Below are 11047 nucleotides of genomic sequence, written 5' to 3'. Positions count from 1 at the left end.
TTCTAGGTTACAAGAGTCTGTTGCTCTTTCTTCTACCGAGGCCGAGTATATGGCTCTATCTGAAGGGGCCAAAGAGATGATTTGATTGCAGCGGTTATTGAGTGAGCTGGGCTGTAAACAAAATGATTATGTCTTTTTTTGAGACAGTAGCAACACCATCTTTATGGCTAATAATCATTCGTCTCATCGTCGCTCTAAGCACATTGATATACACCAACATTTCATTCATCATGTAGTTGAAGAAGGCAAGTTACAGGTTGCCAAGATTGATACAAAGGTGAATCCAACTGATGCACTGACTAAGTCTGTGACAAGGGCAAAGTTCGAGTTCTGTCGGACTTCCATTGGCCTTGTCAAACTCTGATAGCGGGGCAAGCAGGGAATCTCTGCAACAGCGATTGGGTTTCAAGTGGGAGATTGTTGAAGATGAAATGCCAATAGATCTTTTCCCTCCAATACGGCTGATTGTTAGGCTTCTCTTTCTGAATTGTATTGGAGTCTCTATATATACCTGCTGCTGTGTACTCTTAACTTCTTGAACTGATTATATAATAAGAGAATTCCCTGATTAAAGTGGATGTAGCCAATTTGAGTGAACCACTGTAAAATCTGAGTGTTCTGTCTATTTGTGTATTTATTTTATTTTTTGTTCTTTCTTCCTGCACTTCGTTTATTCGCTTCCATAATCAAACAGAAACTGTCAACTAAAAGACGTAGGCTTAGAAATACCACACACCGATAGGTGCTCTGTACATAAGGATCAATGCACCTTGACAGAGATTGAATGGCCTGATCTCATAGCAAGCAATATGCTGACAACAAAATTTAAAGCCTTTAGATGGGAAAATCACGAGCAAAGAAATTGCAATGTAGCCTGCGATATATGAGGATATCAACCAATATCCAATCAATCCGATCACCAACAACAAACACAGAACTCTATAAGTTGAATACGCCACCCCCAGAAAATAGCTGTCAAAGAAATAATATGGTCCAACTAGAACCAAAACATAAATTCAATGCAGATCTGACTAAACATTGGTAAGCTACAGAGAAAGAAAAGTGGAGTTGTGTGCCAATGAAATGACACTAATAAAGCAAAAAAAAAATTCATGTCGAACTGCAGATAAAATAGAAACAAACTAGTGAAAACTCTCACCCAGAAGGGGATGTGAGGATGCTTTCTCTAATACCATTTTGGAGCACCCAGGAGAACAACATGCTAAGCAAGAATACTACTTCATAATGTAAAGAGAAGCAACACGTAAAGATGTTATTTCATCAATGAAATTGAGATAAATAAAAATGTACAAACATTTTGTATATACATCAAAGTATGATGAGGTAAAAATAACTTCTACCTAACTATAGAGCTGAAAATATTAAATGCACTAAAATATTTTGAAATACTGTGTAACTAATATCTAATAATATGGCCTTCTAGGTAATGTGCCTCATAAGAAATTCAGCAATTTTAACCAAACACATGGGAGATCCTAAAGTTTTTTCAAAGTTGGCTAACCTTTTTCCCTTCAGCTTAAGAAACATGTCCGTACCATCCTTATAGTCTTCTTTGATTTCCTTGACCAATCTTATACATCATTTTTTAGACCAATGGCAAAGGCCATGGCTTCCATAGAAACTTGAAAAGAGATGCCCACATAGTAACATTACCTTTCAAATATTAGTGAAATCTATTGAGAAAGCATGTTCATAACCATTCATTGCTTGAGTTGATGTAAGAAGAAATATTGTCCACCACTAGAACATACCAAACTTCTTGATCACTCTTAAGAAAATCACAATCCTGAGGTTCCACTTGAACAAGCTCATTGTCCATGATAAAGAAGCCAACACTATTACCAAGGTGGTTGAAGGAGGTAGGATAGGTCTAGCTCCAAAAAATTCTAAAATTAATAACTAGTGCCAAGAGAGAACTTGACAATTATCTAAAAAATGATATGTCGAGAAGGAATAGAAGACCCCTTCTAGAAGTTACCAAAAATATCAGTACTAACATTTCAATGAACCATCATAAGAAAGAAGGTAAAAATTTCTAATTATATGGGCATTTAAATTGGCCTTATTTTTTAATCTTAATTTTATTTGATTTGAGAGAGAGATCTCACCATCCCAGATGGCGAAATTATTCACTTGTATGCCCATCTTGGCCAAGAAATCTGCCCCCTGGTTGCCTTCCCTACACACGTCAGTAATCTTGTTATTATGTAGCTAGGATGTCAAATTACTATGAGCCATATACTTAATAGTTATGGAACGACCAATCAGGCAAAATAGTTATGGAACAACCAATCAGGCAAAGCCTTGCGTAGCAACAATTATGACATTTAAAGAGTCCTCTTCATAGACTCTTTCATTGAGACCTTTATCCTTCACATTTGGATCCCATGATATGTTATCGCCACCTCAACATAATTCAAAGTTTGATCCCCTAAATTGTTAGCATAGACATATATGAAATTTCCTTTAAAGTCTCAAATCACACCACCCCATCCCACTTGCCAGGGTTTCCAAAAGAGATTATTAGAGTTAAAATATAGTTACAATTACATATAGAGTATCGTTATCGATCAATTAGAATTAGACTTCAATATACTTATCAATATAGAAATCTGTTTCGTCGGGGTACTTTCTGAATTCGTCCCATTTCATAATATCAATATACACATTAAATATACTGCATTTCGAAATCGTACCATTTCATGATATAATTATACACATTAAATATACTGCATTTAATTAACACCAAGTGAAATCTTTTGGACGTTGAATTAAAATTTGACTGTAGGCGATAATTTATCGACTCTATTTCACACAATACTGTGTAAAAGGATTTCTTAACATCAAATTAATTTTTGACAATAACAATAAAAATAAGACAGAAGGCTGTCTATCCCGCCGCTTTTTCTTGCGCAGACATACTCGCATTTCCGCTACAGAAACTTATCAGGGAATGTAGAAACTTGATCTCAAACATCCATGAATATATTTGCTGAATACAGTTTTCTTTAAAAACCCATTTTTTCACCAAAATTATCAGGGAATGTAGAAACTTGAAGCCCTAACAATACTAATTTTATGTGGCTCTCAAAATGCTAAAGAATATTGCTATTCTCAAAAAATTGCGGCTGCATATGCTTCCTGGGTTTGAATATTAGTGTTCCATAAACAGAAAAATCAAAGCGCCCGTGGCCTAATGGATAAGGCGTCTGACTTCTAATCAGGCGATTGTGGGTTCGAGTCCCACCGGGCGTGTAACCATTTTAAGTTTTCATGATCCCCATTCAGGGGATCATTGAGTTGAATTCACGTTTACCAGTGTGTTCATAAGATCTTTGGGTTCGTTCACCTCATAATAGAATCCATCCAATTCATTTTTATCATGTATTCATCATAAGATCTTTTGGTTCGTTTAAGTCATAATAGAATCTATCATCCACCTAATTCATTATTAGTGTGTTCATAAGAACTTTGGGTTCGTATTACTCATAATAGAATCTATCATTTAATGGCATGTTAAAATGTGTAAGTATTTCTATCTTTTTCACATTTTTAGTTTTTCTCATTCATTTTATCATTGGGATCAACAAAAACTCATTCATTTGATCATTGGGATCAACAAAAATTCATTCATTTATTATTGGGTTCAATTATTCATTAATGAATTCACCTCATGATTAATAGAATTTATTGTTTAGTGCAATGTGGAAATTTCAGTAGTGTGTGAGCATTTTTATCTCTTCACATTTTTATTGATGGGATCTTTAAGTTCATCCCCCCAAAATAATATGATCAAAGTTGTCTCTAAAAGATTAAGGTCATAAATAAACAATAGAAGATTAAGGTCATAAATAAACAATAGAGAAGAAGCATGTCTTATTATTGATGACCAAATGTTTATATTGGAGCATGTGGGGGTGAATTAGTATTCAACACATTTATTTTTTAAATGATTTGTAGGACTAACCTACTAGAGACACCAATCTTCACAATAGAACACCAATTCAATAATAGATGCCAACCTCTCCAATATGAGGCACCAACCTCTGAACACAATATCAACTTTAGAATTGTTGCTTCAACAATTATGCATATATTCCTTCTTCCAAAATCTGTTTTAAATGATATTAGACTTATTCATCACATCTCACTTCATTCAACTCTCAACTTCTCCACAATATCTTATTCCTTTTTATATCTTCACATCTTTCACATCTTTCACATCTAACTGAAGAGATGCATCTCCTTTCAAAATAGATAGCCTTTCAAATGGTCACAACTCTTCTTAACTTTCCTCCACTGCCTTCCCTTTAACACTACTCCTTTTCATTTATATAATTGTTACATTATAAATAATAATGATTACTGCTTAAATGAATCACTCCTTTGTCTTATATAGTCACAACATTCTTACCAATAAATCATTTTTTAAAAACTTATTCAATCATTCCATTATGAATTAAGTTGTTCACTATCTCACACATGGTTTAGGTGATTAACATGCTTAAATAAATATACTTTGGCAAAGGTGGTCACCCAAGAATGAATAAAATATTTATTTTATTTTTGGACCTTTCACAACCACCAAAAGAAGTTAGCAGACATTACTTGACAAAGTAGTTCCATTTTGGGGTGTCATTTAGGTGGGATCAATTAGTATTGAATTAATCAATTGCCATATTATATTGTTACTTGTAAACTCAAGAAGGTTGACACACTTGATTGATGATTAGTGGCCTTTGGACATCTATTTGACATCAATGACAATAATCCTATAACAATAAGATTAATATGATGAAAATATCATTCATATATATCTTTGAAAAATGTTATTGTGACATTGATCTTCCCTTTGACATCAATGAAAATATTCATAACAACTATTTGGATCTCAACAAAAAAAATCATACACATTAGGAATAAAATATTCAACAAATTAGAGAATGAAAATGTCTTTAATGAAGCCCGAGAAATATTGGATAACATACCCCTCTTATGATACAAATTTCCTATTATGAAGGAAATAAAATTGGTGATTATCTCTCAAATCAAGCTGTTAATCTTAATGAAACAACAATAACATCAATAGTTAGTCATGTCTATGAAAGTACTTGAAAAGGATGAGAAGGTCATTTAAATAACTAATGCAATCAATCATTATCATGTGAAATAAAGATGAGATAATTATATTGGATTATTCAATATAATGTAGATGTTAGGATAAGGTGACATTAACCATACAATCCTAAGCCACTCACATGTCTCCATGTTTCTTGGAAAAGTTTGTTAGGACGTGTGAGAAAAATATTTAATATTTGTACTTTATGGCTTATTGTAATTACATTTTCAAGAGGTGAATATGAAGAGGTGATAAATATCAATTAAAATGGACAAATACACATCTTCCCACATCCCTATTGAGACATGAAGAATTACAAAGCACTTGCAATGTCTAAAGTCTAAGTGACTTCAAATTTGAAAAGTTTGAACACTTTTAAATAGTAACTGCATTTAGATTTGTCTATTTGTTTACTTGAAAATTATTAATTTATTTTAAAATAAATATATATATTATTATTTTTAAATAAAATAGTCACAACCCTAAATATTATCATGTGAAGAAAAGATGACACAGTAATATTATGGGAAAATAATGCAAAGGAGCAAAACCATTATCATGTGAAGTAAAGATGACACAAATATTTGATTATTCAATATTATGGCAAACTCATGCAAAAGAGTAGTGATAAGGTTGTTCACATAATTATTCATCATGCTCTCATCTAGCAAGGTACCTCTATCTACATCACATACATTCAAGATAATTCCTATATGAAAATCAAAAGGATTTATTTCATCTATCTCTAAACATAGAAAATTTCAGTTCATGCCTCTTTTCTATAAAGCATATGGAGCTAATCATTTGAGTGGAGGAAATCTTTGATAGACGAGTTTCTTAGGCAAGATAAAAAAAAGAAAGTATGTTGTGGGTTTTTTTTCTATTATGGTGGTGATATTTTGGAAGCAATCAAGGAAGTTTTAGGAGTAGAGCTTATCGAAGGAATAGCGAGGAATAGAGTCATCACAGGGTGATAAGGATCTCATGAAGGCCTTAAAAAAAATCCATTTTAAATGAGTTCAAAGTTGGTCTATGTGAAGTTATCAACAAAGCGATCCCCTTCAGTCTTGTTTCACTCTCTAAGTTACTTTTAGAATGGGTGTTTGTAGTCCTTGTGGTACATTCTGAAAGTAACTCAACACAAACACCCATTCTTGAAGGTGTGAATGAAGAAGTAGTGGAGATGGACAAGGTTTGTGCATTAAGTAATATTTTTTGTTGAATACTATTGCATGCCTTTCCCTTTTCTTCATTGAGTGATTTGAGAGATTGTATTTGTACTTTTATTATGCATATTAATGTGTCTATTGATTAGTAATCTTTCATATGATACAATATATATTAAAAGTATTTTTTGGATTTAAACTAAGCCTTCTTTTATTATAATGCAAACAAAACAAAGTGAATAGAAAGATTCCATTCAACATCCTTATACGTATGATAAATTTTAATCAAGGCCCTTAGATAGACAAGTAGTTAATGATATATTAATGAATGCAATAAGTTAAGAGAAACTAAATTTCTTATCAGTTTCCATTAGCCTTCAAGACTAATAATGTGTAAATGATAAACAAGCCAAGTTGAGGCATCAATCTGATGGGAGATACAGGTACAATAGTGCTACTTTAGAATCATTCTCCAAGTGGGAGATTATTGGTATGTGATCACACTACCAGGATTAAATTTTGGTGACTTTGGTAGCTTTGCTCCCCCACCCCCCTCAAAAAAATAAAAATTAATGGGGGAGTGCAAGGGATTCCCATCAGTTAATAAAGGAGTTGATTGTTATTTTGGTATGTGAACTAATCATTATTAATTGGCAAAAAGGTCTTCGTAAATAAGTGGGTGTGGAATGTGAAATAAGAAGATATTTGAGGTAATCTGAGTGCTTTCATATAGCACATAACAAAAGTTTATTCTACAAAATATTGTAATTCATCTTTGTTGTAAATAATAAAAGGAAATTGGATAATTATTTCTTTGTTAATGTAGCCCATATTGGGTGAAGCTCATTAAATTAGTATGTTGTGAATTGTTTTTAATTAAGGTCCTAACAAGTTTTGAGGGACCCCAAACCCCTTACAATAGGTTTTGAAGGGACCTAAAACCCTTTGGAATTAGTCAAAATCCAGAACCTAAACACAGAGCGCTACTAAAGATACACCAAATATTATCAACAACCAACTAACAACTAAACATTAACAACTAGGCATCAAAGATATGGTTGATATACCCACAAGGCCTTTAAAGCCATCAAATAGGAGATTAAAAAAGCATTTTGCAAGGCTCCCATAACTTGAAACATGGGTTTTGGCAAGGAAAACCATTATTTTTATCTTCACTGACAAGAGGATATTACATAAAAAATACATTGGAATAGTGGGTTTTGAAAAGGTTCCCATAACCTTTAGCATGTTTTAAGGGGACCTGAAACTTCAAGCATAGGGGTTTGATAAGAATGGTTGGACATTGCTGTTGCTAGGATATGTTGTTGTTATTGATGTCAACATATTCCTATGTTTTGGTGTTGCACATAATTTTTTTGGTGATCCGGTGATTGCAGTGAATTTATCTGGTTGGTTTATCTGTTTGGGATGCTGAATCAACTAGAGATACATCATTCTTTATTGATTTCATGATGCTTTGTGATGATTTGGTCGAGTTATGGATTCCTGTATGGAGACTGGTTTTGTGTTTTTAGTGTTTTGGTGTTTGATCCATTGTGATCCATTCTACACAATAGGGTTCAAGTCATCAAGGAAAACAATCACATCAGGAGGTCTTTCTCCCAACTCACTTAACAAACTAGGCATCTTAGACCTAGGCAAATCTAATCCAACTTGGTGAGGGAATTCAAATGGTTTAGGACCTCAAGGGAGGGCTTCCCAAATATATTAGGGCATCCAAACAAACATGTTCCAAGCATTGGTTAAGGTCTCTAGCATGTGGAATGTTGGAATACTTCGCAACCACCCCAACGCTCAGTTGCCCTCCTTTTTCGGACTAGTGAAAATATCTCTCTACTTAGCCCCCTTCTTCAAAATATGAAACCTAATTTGAGTACCCTTTTCAGAGCCCTAAAGAATATCTCAAAATGACCATAGGTTGTTTTGGAACTAGTCTATAAAAAATGGAGTTCTATCGCTGCACTAGGGCCCTAATTAGCCCTCTTTTCCAAAGCAACTACCTCTCAAATGCACACAAATCCTTAGGCAAAGGATCTTGTAGACACATAAATCTATCCACTAATTAAATGAATATTTAATATTTATTTAATGTACTAATATTCCTCTATTAATTAAATCTACATTTAATTATATCATCTCAACTTATTCTTCTATTCTAGTTAAATAAATTTCATAAATTTATTTAATTGCTAACTATAGTCCAAATTATTAAATAAATAAACAAATTTATTTAATTCCCCTTTCCTTTTATTTAAATGAATTAAACATTTATTTAAAAACCCTAACCAAATCCCTATTTAAATAAACCAATATTAATTTAAAAATCCCATCCACTTGCATTTTCCTACAAATGCAAGTTGCATTCCCTATTTTAATTAAATAAATCATTTAATAACAAGCCTAATTATCCTATCCCCCTTCTAGATTCTTCTAACCTCCGTCTAGATTCTTCTAACTCCTTCTAAATTAGCCTAATCCCCCTTCTAAGCCATTGCACAATCCTAATCCAAGATTAACCCCCAACCCATCATCTCAACCATTTAAGACTCTTACAAAGTCTTAATGGTTTTTCTTCTTCAACACACTAACCCACATGGGCCTTGACCCTTTAGTAAAGGCTTAACCATGGGTAAACCTTGCACAAAAGTTTTCCCATTGGGTAATAACTTTACCCTTGGATAAAAGCTTTATCTCATAACCCCAACCATCCATGGTAACCCTCATGTCATCTCAAGCATTTAATGCTTCTTCCCTCTCCTCCCTAGCCATCTCATGGTGACACTTGTCATCACTGGATTGGTTTGAAAGTGTCACATGGATTGAGGAAAATGCCTCTCTCATTCAATCCTAGCCCTTCACAAGCCCAATTAATCTTGACCATCCAATCCTCTATTTTGCCTATACATAGAACCTCATTCCTCAAATAAAGGAGAGAAACAAGGGAATCATGGAAGAATATTATGGAGTCTCTTGTCCCTTCTTTTCATTTTATATTACTTCCTTTGTGTTATTTTAAATATATTTTGATATGTATGTGAAGGATTTTAGTTCATTTGTTTTGGTTTTTATGGTTGGAAACTAACATGCTAACATTTGAACCTTGTTTTTGGTTGTGTCCCCTTTCATGTGCATCAAATAAAATAGGTGTCATGAATCTCCAAACCACCAAATCAACTAGTTTTGGGTGCCCAAACTCTCAGGTTTGCAACAAGTTCACTTATACTTACAATTTCACCCCTCTTTACAAGCCTATCACATAGAGATGCCAAGCCAAATTCACTTCAAAATCTCTCTAGACTTAATCCCCTGCATTGAAACCAATAGAAACATTGAAAATACTCCTAAACCTACCATTCAACCAAATTCTAGCCTTTCCCACAGTAGAATGGGAGTTTATTGGCATTTTGGTGACAAAAGCCTAGTTTGTGAGGGTTTCAAACCTGTTTTCAGTAAAATACTTATATCTCCCTCAAAACTTAATTAATTTGAATCAAACTAAAACCAAAATGAAGGTAACTCACCCCTCTACAAAAACCAATGAGAGTTAGTGCATATTTAGGCCATACATAAAAGTACAATTTGCTGCAACGTGAGAATATAGTGAAATTTCTGGAAAAGTCAATAATTTCTTGATTTCTTCTTGAGTGCAATGCACATCTGCCATCACCAACCCCCCATTTGACCTCTAAAGGGTCTTTTCATCCCCTTACAAATTTTCAAAAACTTTTAACCACCTTTCAAACAATATATAACCGTTGGGATTTCAAGTTGACAACTTTTAACAATATTGGTGACAACTTAGTAATTTTGTTAAAAATTGCACAATTGACCTTGTATCTTGACAAATGGCCTTGTTAGGCCTTATTATATCCAATGGACCATAAAAACACCTATAAACACAAACATGGATCCCTTAAGACACTTTACTAAATCTTGACAATATGATAACAACTTTGCTACATAATGACAACATGACTCTTTACTTAGAATTCAAAACATCACCAAGATGGTCCTAAGACCTTATTTTGAACCTTAACATAAAATAAGACTTAAGAGATTCACAATGACCTTATGAAGGCATGGAACATGTTGGGTTCTCCTGCACCATAATTTGGCTCCAAAACTTCCACTAGACACTTTTTCTGCCTCAAATTTGCATCTCTCATAATCCACTCTTCTTGCAACTAATTTTATCTTCTACATATATCCTCCACAAGAAAAGAAAACAACAAATTAGGTTGGTTAGAATAGGAGACAAGCAATGAACCCAAAAAGTCTACCTCAAAACATATTTGCAGTGAAAGTATTCCAATCTAGGAGCTAGAGTGAACCTAAAATAACTTATCACATCTTTTTAAGCAACCCCAAACATGTAGCACTTAACCAGTTAGCCCAAAAATACAATTTCCAAAAGAATTCATACAATGTGAATCACATGGAGACATAGAAGGTGACAAAACCAACTCAACACAACCACCAATTCTAGCGCAAACCACCAAATACATAGTGCAAGCAAGAAAATGGACCCTATCATCCACATAACCACAAATTACCTGGAAAACAAACTCCAAATAAAATGCAGCACTAAACAGATCAATTACTATCATGTAGACCACATAGAGACATTCCATGACCATCCAAAACACTTCCATACACTTATTTCATACTATCATGCCAAAACAAGATGACACAACCAAATGGATACAAGGTTTTTAATACC

General features: G+C 33.5%; 1 non-coding gene across 1 annotated transcript; it reads left to right on the top strand.

Moving 5' to 3' along the window:
• The first annotated feature begins 3203 nt into the window (after window positions 1-3203).
• Window positions 3204-3276, top strand: TRNAR-UCU (transfer RNA arginine (anticodon UCU)). Its single transcript has one exon. It is a non-coding gene; the product is annotated as a tRNA-Arg (tRNA).
• The last annotated feature ends 7771 nt before the right edge of the window (window positions 3277-11047 follow it).

The sequence above is a fragment of the Cryptomeria japonica genome, chromosome 3 (genome assembly GCF_030272615.1).
Source record: "Cryptomeria japonica chromosome 3, Sugi_1.0, whole genome shotgun sequence".
Taxonomy (NCBI): domain Eukaryota; kingdom Viridiplantae; phylum Streptophyta; class Pinopsida; order Cupressales; family Cupressaceae; genus Cryptomeria; species Cryptomeria japonica.
This window is presented reverse-complemented; position numbering and strand designations above follow the sequence as displayed.